The sequence below is a fragment of the Bactrocera latifrons genome, unplaced genomic scaffold (assembly GCF_001853355.1).
Source record: "Bactrocera latifrons isolate USDA-ARS-PBARC rearing strain unplaced genomic scaffold, ASM185335v1 scaffold_154, whole genome shotgun sequence".
NCBI classification, from domain to species: domain Eukaryota; kingdom Metazoa; phylum Arthropoda; class Insecta; order Diptera; family Tephritidae; genus Bactrocera; species Bactrocera latifrons.
The window spans coordinates 504750-518915 of NW_017535008.1; positions in this window are offsets into that span (position 1 = coordinate 504750).

Sequence of the window (14166 nt, forward strand, 5' to 3'; positions counted from 1 at the left end):
ACAAAAGCAGTGTTATTCAGCTGACTGGCGTTGGCAACGCGTCCAGCTACATTTACCAAGCGACCAGCAACATGTTGCTAAGTAACATACACTGTGTGAAGTTACGATCAATTGAGAGCAAGCGCACTGGATTGGAAAAAATCGATTTCGATCGAATTAAATAACTCGACATTGAATTTTGCACTTTGCTAAAATTATGTTTCTGTATTACTAGTTGCTGAACTTAAGTTATTGCAACGAATCAAAACCGGAACTAACGGACATTATAACAGTAAATATCCAACAACAAAAATAACACAAGAATAGTTCAGAATGTGTTGCTGTTAGTTTTTTCGCTCTGAAAAATCGATTTATAAGCGATTTAACAAAATTCTGGAAATTTTTAACCTAAAAGAAACTTAATACTGATAATTCTAAATTATGCAAATAAATAAACTTTCGATTTCTAAGTATTTGAGAAAATTTTGGGCGCACAGGGTGTAAACCATATCTTACAGAGTTGCAATTGTAAAATATGTAGCGCTGCTCTGTTGCCTACATGCATGCTTGTAAATATGTCTGAGTTCGCGAGTCCGTGTTTCGAAACTATAAAATTTTATCGATTGTGCGCCAACCACAGCAAAGAAAACAATTACAATAATAGAAAACCATGGAAAGCATGCAAGTATTAAAAACTTGAAATAAAAACAAAAAACTTAAGATAAACAGCGAGAAAATGAGGCGTATCAAAAAACAAAGGCAGCTGTAATAACAATGTGAGTGCAGTAAGTACAACTGCAGTGGAACAGTTGGCATTAGACGAAGGCAATATGAGGTGTTGCCCAATGCAATAAATTGCAACAAATACAACACAGAAGTTGCTAAGCAGTTATAAGAATGCAATTTGGATAATATTATTGCTACCACCGCCACACACTAACTGCAAACGCGTCTAATATCGAGTATAAAAAATATTTGTACACATGAGGGAGAATACTGTAAGTGGTAGTAGAAGTAAAAACTCTACAAAAGCAAAAAATAGAAGAAAAACCAAACGCTGGCAAGGCACATTATTCCAAAGTGCTGAGCGTGGAATGAAATTAAGAAAAACTTCAATTATACAAAAGACCATATTGCACACGTCGCGTGAAAATGCAACATTCTAAACGAGTCAGCAACATTGTCGTACACATGTACTCGTACATATAACGAGCGTATAACCGGAGGCAGCACCAGCAACGTGCCAGTGGCAATGAAAAACAGCACACCGGGTTATACCGTCATCAACATGCATAGATGATGAAAGTAGCCAACGCTCGCCGCAAAAAAAGATACGAAAACAAATAAAATTTTATAAAAGAAATAAAAACGAATTTTATGGGCAAGAAAATTTTGAAATAGTAGGCGAAAAACATTTTTAAGTATAAAGCGAAGTAATGTGTTTGCAACACAGCATTCTGCGGCGCGATCAACAACGATCTACAGCCGAGAGAAAGAGAGCAGAAAACGAAAGAGGATGAGAAGATTTTTGTATATTAGTGCAATTGGTGCCTTATACGCACTTTATAGCGCAACAAGTGCTGAAAAAGCTTTGTAAGGCCCAACGTGGAAACGCGGAAAAAGTCAAAAAATAATAAAAAGTAAAAATATAAATAAATAATAAAAATTTAAATGGACTGTAGGCATTTGTTGTTGTTGTAGCATCAGAAAACATTACTGAAGTAATTTCCGAGGCTTTGTACAGAGTTGACAGTCCTTGGCCGGATTAAGATCCGGGTTCGTTCTGTTTACGTAGACCCGACTGTCTTGGAAAGATTGTCAACAGCTTCTCTTCACAAACTCGTGCAGTTATAAAGTAACGGTCTTATTAATAAGCAAATGCTCAAACCTTTTCTCAGTAGATTCAGAGTGTTCATCGGTTGTTCGCACTCCACTAACTCACTCAAACGATCGAACTGTAAAAGAAATTGCGCCTTTGAGTGTATTTTTTTTTTTCATTTTACGTTAATTTTTACATGTGCGCTTGTTTGTTGGTACACAAATAAATTTTTTTTTTTTTTCAAATTATTTAAATTATTGTTTCTTTAAATTCAAATTGATATAAAACGCAAATTTACTGTTTTAAAAGTAAGTTTAAACTTCTTATTAGGACAAACTACAATATTTATACTTTGTATACAAAAACATTTTTCATCATTTAAACGAAACCAGTTTAAACGAAAGAAGTTACTTCATTTGCATCGAAGCAATAATAACTTTCACAAAGTAAAAATTTCCATAGAAGAACTTGATTTTAATCAGACAGTTTGTATATATGCTATAGTAGTACGATCTTAAAAATTTGTTCTGAGATTGTACCGTTGCCTGGACAATATTAATTCATGCTAAGAACGGTAAAGACATCTCGTCAAATAAAAAAGTTTTTCATACAAGTACATGATTTTGATCGGTCAGTTTGTATGACAGTCATATGCTATAGTAGTCCGATATCAGCGGTTCCGAGAAATAAGTAGTTTATTGGTGAAACAAGGACGTGTGCAAAATTTCAGTGCGACATTTCATAAACTGAGGTACTAGTTTGCTTATATGCGGACGTACAAGGCTAAATCGAGTTAGTTCGTCCAGCTGATAATTTATTTAGACATATATTTTAGAGAGGCTCCGAAGTTTCCGTTAAGGTGTTCAAAACTTCGTGGCAAACACAAAACTACTATTAAATAAAAACAAGAAACTGCTAGCTAAAATCTAACTGACTATATGGAAAACGATTAAGACTTATTGCACCAAATATAACATTTGTAGATATATATTGTACTTACTACTTGTTTTAACACCGCCAAGCACGAGATTTTGTTGTGCCTGCTTGTTGCCCTCAGCGAATGAGGTTGTCCGTGGACGCCCACTCATATCGTCGTCCGTGTCTCCTACTGCGGCAGCAGCTAGAGTGACGCTTTTGACGGCGACAGTGCCAGCAGCAGCAGCAGCAGTGGCAGCAGTGGTCGCTGTTGCACCAGCGGCGGTATTTTTTGTACCAACTGCTACGGGCGCACTAATTTTGCTTGGAGTTCTTCGCTTTTACAGCGGTACACTTATGGAGTCGAAATTCAATTTATATATATTTTAAGCTTCTGCTTTGATAACGTTTTGCGGCGTTTGCACTGCAGTAACGCTACTTTGTAAGATTTCTTGGTTTGATTTTTTAGCTGAATTGTGGAAGCCGACAAACGTGGCGTGTTATCCAATAAACTAAATGTAAGAAAAATATACAATTTTAGTTGACATTAAATTCGTGCAAATTAGAACTCATAAGACATACCTCTATATACACTTTTAGGCGACAACTGCTCATCGATCGGCCAATCGGCGTATGGTAGCACTTATGCTCGCTTTGTTGCACGGTTAAAGTGAGGATTTCTTCGCTTTTTTTTATTTTGGATATTTGCTTTCACCGACAGTTTAGCAATGTCTTTCCTCTTGCGCAATCAGTCAGTTCGTAAGCTGCTCTAAAACATCTGTTGCGCTGATACCAATTCCACTATGGCTTGATTTTTGCTTTTTCTAGTTTTTGTTGCTTTGCTTTAGTGCCTTTGTGTTGGTGAGTGATTATTTATCTCCGTTTGAATTTGATTCAATTGCACAAAAATGTTCATTAAATTTACTATATTTTGGAAATTTGTGTCCCAAAAAGTTAATTTTTTGTTGCTGCAGTGTAGTTTTTATGTTGGCTTGAAGTAACTACTATTTATACACATATTCTGCGTATTTGTTGTGGTTCTTCGATTTCCTAAGCAGCCAAGCAACAGCTTTGGAAACAGTTTAATTTAAAAAATCTGAAAATAGCAAAGAACAGAATAAAATGTGAGTAATTAAAACTTAAAATAATTGTGTTTATAGCCATTATTGTAATGTTCAGAAAGAGCGAGGAAGAACGAAAAAATAAATCAAATTATGATTTTGTTAACTAATTGGCTTGGTGTTTTCTAAAACAGATTTCAATTAAAATATATTCACACAAAACGCGGAGTCTTCACATTTATTATTGATTTTTAGTTCACTTATTCAAAATCGTGGAAAACATTTTGACGTGTAGGTGCATTGTTTTTTGTATTTTGGGGTCCCACTGATGTTGCGGTGGAAACATTAAGACAGTTTTCCACCAAATCGTGTAGCACACATTTGGGCGTCACAACACGTTCCACTTCATTATCGTATTTGTAACTTATGCATATTAAAAAAACTTACAACACTCAATACACCACAAAATATTACTGCAAACTTTCGGGCGGTAGAAGGTTGTTAGGAAAATTAATTACATGAGAAGTGCAACTAATAAATTAAGGCAAAATATGCTTTCATAGTAGAAAGTACTCAAATTCAACGATAACCGCAGCACAAAGACTAAAGGGTAAGCGAAAGCCAATGAATCGACAGCAAAAATATAGAAGGTTCACATATAAATTGCAGCCAACAATAACTTGCATATGTATGTGCGTGCACAACATGGCAACTATGACGAAATTTCTATCAAATAAATCAGGTATAGAAAGACAAAAGAAAAAGCGCACAGATATATATATGTGTGTGTGTGTGTGCAAAGCGTGCCGCCCTTAATGGCGGTAAAGTGGCGCGTGCGTATGTGTGTGTCGACATCTTATTGTCTTTGGTCCAATACTATATGACCGTTGCTTGTTGACCCAATTACGTTGGCGTCATCAGCAAAAACAACAAACGCCAACAGTTTGTAGCAAATCAGTGCGACACACATACGCGCGTGCATATTTCTGCACACCTACAAGATTTTCAAGCACAAAAACGACGCTTTGATCGAAAGTTTAAAAATGCAAAGCAGCGATTTTTTTTTYTTTTGCTTTTTCGATATTTGGTAGTATTAGTACTACTACTACTTTCGATATTTGGTGGGGCAGACGGCCGTCAAGTCAAGTCAAGGCAAGTAATCAATGCGCCAGGCAACAACATAACAGCAATAAATATGCAAATTACAAGTATGACGTGCGAATTTCGGACAGCATAATAAGGCACGTATCTACATAGCTCCGGAGTGCCGATTTCAGCATTTCTAATGCACTTACACACAACAGTTATTGAACCAGTAAGACTCCGTCAGAGTCAGAGCAGAAAGCAAAATCGATTAAACGCCACTGGAATTTTTTTCTGCGCGGAAAAAGAAGCGCATAAATAAAAACTCAAAAAAAAAACGAAGATTTTTTGGGTACAAATGTACTTATTCACAAATATATGTACGCACATATTTTAATACATAATCAGCTCAAGTGCAGCATAACTACTGGCCCAAATTCCGATGAAGGTAGCAAAGCGTCAGGCAGACAAATGGTACACTTGCAGTCCGAGTGGCATTAATACAGCAAAATACCTACCAAAGCAACAATAACAATGTTTGTCTAACCAGCTGTAGGTCACGATTGGTAAACATGCCGCAAAACACGTATTAGCAGTACATTCAAATGCTGGTGCTTACATGAATTCAAAATGAATTGTAATAGTTATTCATATTTACGCAGTATTATACAGTTAAATAACTGAAAAGCATAAATATAGCCTACTTTTCGGCAGATTACGCAAAGATAATGCGTCTTTAGCCGACTTTCAGGGGCGCGCAATAAATTAGAAATAAACTTTAAAAATTTCGCCTACATGGGGCCAAGAACACAGCATAGCCCAAAAATACAGTTTGAAAAATTTACATACATAGATAAAATTCTGGGCCACGAGAGAAATCAATTTCAAGTGAGAAAATATAAAATATTTCGGGTTTCATGCAGTGTATGACATTTTGAAAGCCGAGAAGGAACTATAGATGTATTTAGGTTTACGTAACCAGAACAGATCCGGATTTTAATCCGGCCTAGGATGCCTCAAATTGAGCCATTAAACTGAAAAAAAAACTGATTTGAATACTAGGCAAGGGATCAGGGCGATATTTTTAACCAACTATTTCCTCTTATTAGGCTTAAAGGATGGTAGTATGCATATTTTAAATGAAATCTGCAGGATAGATATTTTCAAAGGTGCCTTCTTTAACCCTCACTGTCACCAGGAATGAAATGCAATTTGCTGTAATAACTGCCTGTCATGTCACAACGCAAATTGCATTTAAAAATTTCATTGCGTATAAGCACGTTGCAGCAATGTGTTGGGCATGGTGGCGACGGGTAAAATTTTGCCTTAATGTATAACTAGTAAATATGGGGAAATCCGTATTTTAAATGCAATTTTAATCAACCCACAGGAAGTGTATGATGGAGACCAACACGTCGAATATTATTATGATGAATGAACAATAATGTAAATTGTTTGTGGTACTGACACAGAGGAGTAACTGACGAGTAGTCAAGTGAAAAATTGACAGAAGCGAAAGAGGGTGAGGTCACCATGCGGTGTCGGTTAGACTGCCGGTCAGGCCACCAGTCAGTTAATGGAATTTAAAAGTGCTTTGAAATAACGTCACTTGTGCTTTGCTTATTGAGTGGCATGTATGTGTGCGACAATGTGCTAGCAGAGAGCACAAAGGATAAGAATAGGCGAGGAAGCGACCAAATTTTGCGTCGGAAGTAGCACAGCTATATATGTATGTACATACATATGTATGTATGTATGTATCCTGTCTCTTATACACATCTAGATGTGTATAAGAGACAGGGATAAGAATAGGCGAGGAAGCGACCAAATTTTGCGTCGGAAGTAGCACAGCTATATATGTATGTACATACATATGTATGTATGTATGTATCTGTATACTTATGTACACAAAAATATCAATCTATCCTATATGTATGTATATATAAGCACGAATATATAGTCGATATTAAAACAGAGTGCACGACAGACGACGAGTTCAAACGACGTAATGCCGTAACTATGAACATCACACACAGACACACATACAATAATGTGCAGTAACTTGAAGGCACAGCTCAGCCAAAAAGTGGGCTAGTAGTATTCGTTGGCTGTCATTGTTGTTGTCGCCTGCCATTTCCATGTTGTAGTAATCAGGCGATACATTAAAACATTCGCCGCACAAACACACACTCATATACACAAATACATATATTTATATATAACGACTGCCTGGCCCATCGCCTGCTGGTGACAATGACACAATTACCAAAATAGCGACTTTCGGCGTTTTTCATCTACAAAAAAATAAAAAGCATTCAAAAATGCAGATGGTGCATTTGACATTTTATGGAACAATCTTTCCATATCTAAAAATGGAAATGTCCGCCAGTGAAAAAAAATTAAATACAAAATACACTAACAATACTTAAGGATAAAATTAAAACAAAAATTAAAAAAAAAAAAATTATAATAATTATAACAAATTTAAAAAAAAAAATTTAATAATTATAACAGAAATTAAAAAAAATATATAATAATTATAACATAAATGCATATGATATAAATATTATTATTTTAATCACACTTTAATTGAATTTTTAATATTATTTCACCAAAAAACCTACACACATCGTAAATTTCGTTAAAATTCTACGTCACTTGAGCTTGCCTCAGGTATGCCACCAATATGAGCACGCGATAGAGAGAGTACAAGAGAAATTGTAGCTGAGTGCAGCGTAAAGAGTTGCCAAAGCAACGCTAAAACCGAAGGAATTTCTAAATGCGGTAGCATAAATTTCTTAAGAGCGTAAAAGTAAACAATACAACAACAAGACAAATATACAAAATTTATACGAACGGGAAATCAGTGCGCAAAAGCAGAAAACCAACGAATTTGGAAAATGAGAACGCCATGTTAAAGTGAGGTTAGAGCGAAAGGTTGCTCAATTTATTTGAGTAAGTAAAACATGGGAGGGGATTTCTTGCAGCTCAACGATAGTTGACTACAAAATTGTAGTCAAAACTCTGAACGTTAAGGAAATTCACAGCAATTATGTTTGAATGCAGGGAAATAACAATAAACGAAGCAATGTTGTACAATTTGAAAAGCTTGATGCAGATTCCCTGAAATTGTTCATCTTTACAATGCTAATGATGCTTAACTTAAGTCTAATAGTTGCCTCAAAGGTTGCGTTATACTGTACATTTTTCACAAAACCTCAATATTTCACACTTTCGAAAAATTGTAACGCTTCAAAAACATTCGTCACAGCTTTTCCACACTTCCATTGCATATTGAGCACACTTCCCCCGTTTATAACAAACTTTCAGCATGAAATTGGTCGCACGGGGCGTATGAGCAACTTTTCGAAAATTTGTCACCACTTAGCAACTTTTCGCACACATACACACAGGCGCACGTAATGTCACATTTATTATCGACACCTGCAAATGTATATATATTCTATCACAAATTTAAAAACGAAACATATTTAGACGTTTTACACATTCCTTCAGCACAAATCAAAGGTTTTTTTATCGCCTTTTATGCCACCACAGTGCTGACCACTGCACTGGTGCATTGGAATTTGCAAAAACTCTTTTACTTTGTTATTTTATCAATTTTTTTTTGTCATTTGCTAACCTCTACATTATGAAATTTTCACTTTAAATAAAATTTAGCATTTGTGTGCATTGGATTAAAGATCAATTTTCATTACAAACTCATTTTTTGCTGATTCGCAACTTTTCGCCGTTTAAGTAAATTTTCGATTTTTCTTTCAGCGCTCCTACTCGTTAACAACGAGCAAAATGAACGCGTTGAGCTTCGCGCTCCGTAGGCAGTTGCAGGCAGAGCGTTTCCATAATTCTTCGTTGCGTTTCGTCTACAGTCAAAAATGAGTTAGTTCGTGCTCAACGAAATGGCAAATATTATTGCAATTCGACTATAAACCGCACAGCGACGATGGGGACGACGACGGCTCAAGCGACGAGCGCGTATTACGAGAAATGAGCCAATGATGACAGCAACCACAACAACTGCTGCTACTCGCTACAGCACTGATGGATCACTTGCTGGTGGCTGTTGGGCATTGCGGTTGGCGCCGTTCGAAAGTAGCTTCCACACTACATATACAAGTACTCAAGTACTCGCGATAAGTCCTCGTCACAGCCGAGGTTCTACTGCTCCTAAAATTATTGCATACGAAAAAGATTTCTAGGTGGACACCCTCAGAGGCGGCATATGCACTCTCAGGCTCTCGTTTACGCGCTCAGCGTAATCATGTCGTGAGAGCAAGTCGAAACAACGCTTTGGGCTTTCTCGTATTATGAATCCAAAGAATGTTTGACAGCTACCAAAAATGTCAGTAGCAGGGGCAGCAATAAGGCGCCGTTGCTCAAAAGGGAAGCGTAGTGTAGAATTTTCCGATAGCAGTCTTTTAGGCGAAATAACCCATTATTCACACACACACACTCATTCATTAAATAGTGAATAGGCACGCATACTAAAGCGTTTATAAAGCAATTTTTTGTTTTTACTTTTGAAACTCAACAAAGCGCTGACTACTGCATATGAAACTGAACGTGTGAATCGATTATTCACATCGATTGCACACCCACACACACATTTAGGAAATAGCAAATGCTTTCAGGCATGGCGATACAGAATTTAATTTATGCTAGTATTCCAAAATTAAAATACGCATGCATACGTGCGTGAGTGTTGGAATGTGGTGCGGTAAATTAAGGCGCAGACAGTGGTCCATAGCGTATAGTCGCCTAAAAATAGGCAATACGTAGTCAGTGCTCAATGTAAGTGGTAAACTTAATGTGGCATAAAAATGACGTTACACAGTTAAATAAAAAAGAAGTTTGAGTTGAAGAACTATGTTTTGGAGTAGAGGTTATGTAAGAAGATACGGTAAAAATTTAACGACCATTTTTTTAGTAATTTCGACTTAATTACACCTATTAGAAGAATTAAAAAATGTCAATTTAAATATGCCCGTAAATAATATTAAAACAACAGTAATATATTAAAATGGATTTCCTTTTTAACAGGTGATCATGCTATTCTTGACAGTATATAAAATGCTATAATATAATTATGAAAATTAATAATACAACATATTATTTCATGGACAGAAGAAAACGATCGGACCAAACAAATAGCTATCAGAGTTATTCGAAATTTTAGTAGGGCTAAAAATAGCAATATTTGAATAAGTTTCACGCTACGGATGGGCCTCTTCCAAAGCTATTATTTTTTATATTTCAATCGCATAATGTTATTTTCGTAAAATATCTTCAAAAAGTATATATGATAAATCGTATGCTTTTAAAATGGGGAAAACAAAAGACAAAGTCGTCATCAAAACGATACAACAAATCATACATAGGTCAGTGTGACTAATTCTCTTTTTTAGTACAATAAAAAAAAATTATGATATATAATGAAAGCAAAAACAAAATGTTTTCAAGACGTAATAGTGAATAAAAAAATGCTGCCTCGTTGTGTGGCTTGACATTGCGACAAGTGTTGAAGAGATAAGTGAAAGAGAGCATTATAGCGATAGCAAAAATACAAACGTACATATGAAAGACGTGCTACCAAAAGCGTAAACACATTTGTGTTCAAAATAAATGCAACAAACAGCTCATAAGGCGATAAATTTAAATATAAAACAAATATATAAATAATTTATAACAAAGAGTAATATATTATCCTTTAGAAACTATCACACAATGATATCAAATAATTTTTTCTTGTTATAATTATATTGCAGATTTTGCTTATTTTTTATATACGTATGTGTACACATGTATGTCAAGTGTAATTTGCAATGCATATGCCATCGATTTACAGCACTCCCGTACTTTGAATGGTCAAAGGAACCAACGCTTTTCACCACAATGAAATTAAAATACCTTAATGTTTGTGTTAGTATATTTTCTTTCTTGCAATCTTTTCACAATCCAACGTCGTCTGAGCACTTGTTGTCAAGTGAATATTGGCATAGAAAAAAATGCTAAAAGTATTAGTAGCAGTGTATAAACAATGAGTTGCACCACGGACTTGCGACATTAAAACAGGTGTTCTCTTACTTTTTAATTTTTCTGCATTGAAGATATAAATAAACATAAATTAACTTGCTTGCACTAGCAGATTAATATGATCATATAGCATGTGTCCACTTATTTCATTTGATTTGGTTTAAATTGTAAATCAAATTAAGAACAAAAGTCAGCTGTTGGTCCTTATCCTTATACATAGAAATTATTTTTTTCCGTTATTAAATCAGCACCGCTTTGATATATGGTATAGAAAAATGTGTTTCACACTAAAATGAGGTCACTTACTTTATGATTACTCCTGTTCTTTTAAAATTTTTAACGAACGTTTTTGCACTTAAACTATACTGTCGTTCTTGGTCCACTGAACTGGAACTTGACAGGAATTTTAATATTTTTTAATTCAAAAACTTTAGAAAAAAAATGTTGGTACCATTGCTCTTATCACTACATCCTTTTTGTGAATATTCATTATTGTCGTTAAAAACGAATGCCTCTAATTAAATTATTTACACTCATCGATTCCCGGCAATTTAAAATGTGGTATCTGCACTTATATTCCCAAATATGATATATTTGTATTTATAGTATGCCATTATATATACATTAAAAAAGAAAAATTATCGTTAACTTCGGCGGCACCTATTCTTTTCATAATTAAAATGTTTCTATGCTATGATCAAGTCAAATAGGACTTATAGCATAGATAAATATGTTTTACCTTAACGAAGAAAAGTAGTTAAATAAAACACAAAGCAAAAATCTTTACAGTTCATTGAACTGAACTGTCATTAAAGTTTTAGTGCAAATTATACTAAAACTATTAATTTATATACACCAGCAACCGTTATTGCTAAACATCGCAAAGTAAAACATAGGTATGTATGTATATATGTTTAGGAATTATAAAAAAAAATTAATATCAAGCAGCCTAAATCATGTGAAATACTGAATAGTATAATAATTTAAAATTATATGGATACTTCTAAACGACAAATTTCATTGAACAAGCCTATGGGAGTCAAATAGGTATTAGATGTGGTTCCCCATAATTTATATTGTTGCAACATTTAGCCCTTATTAAAAACGAAACGAGTGAATAAAAATACCTTTACTATTTAGCTGAAATCAAAAAGTGTATTTGAAAGCATGACAATATAATAATTTGAGATATACGGAAAAATTAATGAGTAGGTATCGAAATGTCACAAGAAACAAATGCGCAAAGCAACACGAAGAGGAACTGACATTTGCTTGAAGTTCTATCGTTTCGTCTCATTTATACGCTTTCACTTAAACGCATTTAATGCAGTAACGATAGAAAGAATAAAATAGCGGAAATGAGAATGTATAGTAGTCTTCAATAAAAGAACAAAGAAATGCGGTAATGCAGCAAAGGGGACTAGAAACGCACTTGACGATAGCAATGATGAGCAAATAAACTGGGAATGCAAGGTGCAACGAAGCTGTTAAAAAATATATACAGCAAAACTTCCATAAGAAGCAATTATAAGATGCAAATAAATTCGGCACAAATTTTAATTTTAATATTCAAATTTTCTAAACACGCAAACGTACTGACAATCCGTGTCTTGCAAATATACGACGCAATACTATATTTGTATATATTTTACATTAGCAGTGTAGCGATATCGAACGCACTTTTTTTTTTTTAGCCAAAATGAGGGGAGAAAGCAACAACTGAAGACAGCAGTAGTGGAATAAACAGATGAGAGCACACTAATAGCCGATTTGTAGTCTAGAAAAATTCTGTATATACCATTGCTGCACAATGCACAATTTTTCCGAATAAAACCGAAATGGTCATAAGGAAATTGCAATTTTCTAGCAAATTTTCTAACATTTTAAAAAATTGGTTAAATAATTAGCACATCTTTACGTAAAATTAACACTAGCCTTATTTTACACATACAATCACTGAGAGCATTATCCCACACTGCCTTTTGAACGTTCGCCAGTTTAATTTTAATAGGAAACTCATAATCCCAATTGGAGTAGCGGTTGGTAGCAGCGACCCTTTAGGCAAAACTACTCATACTAAGCATTTGACTCGTTTTAACGCACGTATTTCAAACGAATCTTGTATTTTGCACGTTCTCAACACGAAAATAAAACCTCTGTTGTCTCGCTTCTAGATGACAGCAGCAGCGTGCCAAAAGCGACTGCAGAGTTGTTACGTTGCGTATGCGCGTGTTCATGCTCGCTTGCTCTTGCGTTTCTCATTTACTCCCTCTTCCTGGTGTAGGACTCAATTTCAAGGATAGTCAAACATTTTTCTACATGACTTTAGTGCTTTTCCAGTGAAGCTGTATTAGTGACAGACTCAGGCTGTCTCAATCTTTACCTACCTAAACCCGCCTGCAACTATTCCTGCGCCGTGACTATTTTCACACAGTGAGGGAATTTTCTTTCAACTATTGCTAATTAATCACATACAATTTGAGAAAACATAAGTTAAAATCAAGCAAATACACATTGTCACATCCAAGACCGTTTGATTAGCCATTGCACAGATTTTTAACTCTTCTTAAAAGTTAGTATGAAACATACTAAAAGCATATGCGTTGACACTAAATGCCACCGAAATTTCATAATGCACTCACGGAACCACAGAACCACTGCTTTTGTTGCGCCGACGACTATGGTTAGTTGGCTGGCTATTTGCCCGAATCGCGCTAACGCTGTTCACACACGCTCGCACAGGTATTCGGCAGTCACAGCACTTGATTCCTTGCCTTTCCTTTGATTTTCTTCTTTTACGTTTTTTATTTTATTCTTGTTCGTTTTTGATGTTCGCACAATTTCCTTTTCTATTACACTTTTCTCCAGCCGTTTGCTCTTGTCTTATAATCCGCACACTATATAATTCACTTATATATATTCTTTTTATATAATATATTTAGATTTCTATAAAATTTCAGATTTTATGACATTAAAAAACCACACCTTGCGTTAAAAATTCGAATGCACTTTGTGAAAAAATTTCGAGGGTTTAAAGAAGCAAAATACACTTTCGAAAACGAAAAACTCGCATTGAAAAAGTAAAAAAAAAAAACTTTTTCCCCCTCACTCTTTCTTTTATACTTGTCAATTTTTTCAACTACCAATTACGGTTCTCTCCCCTTCGCTTACGACGACGATGACGATCCAACACTCGTCGTATTCCAAACGTTTTTTAGAGTACACGAAATTACTTTTAGATCACATCGATTAACG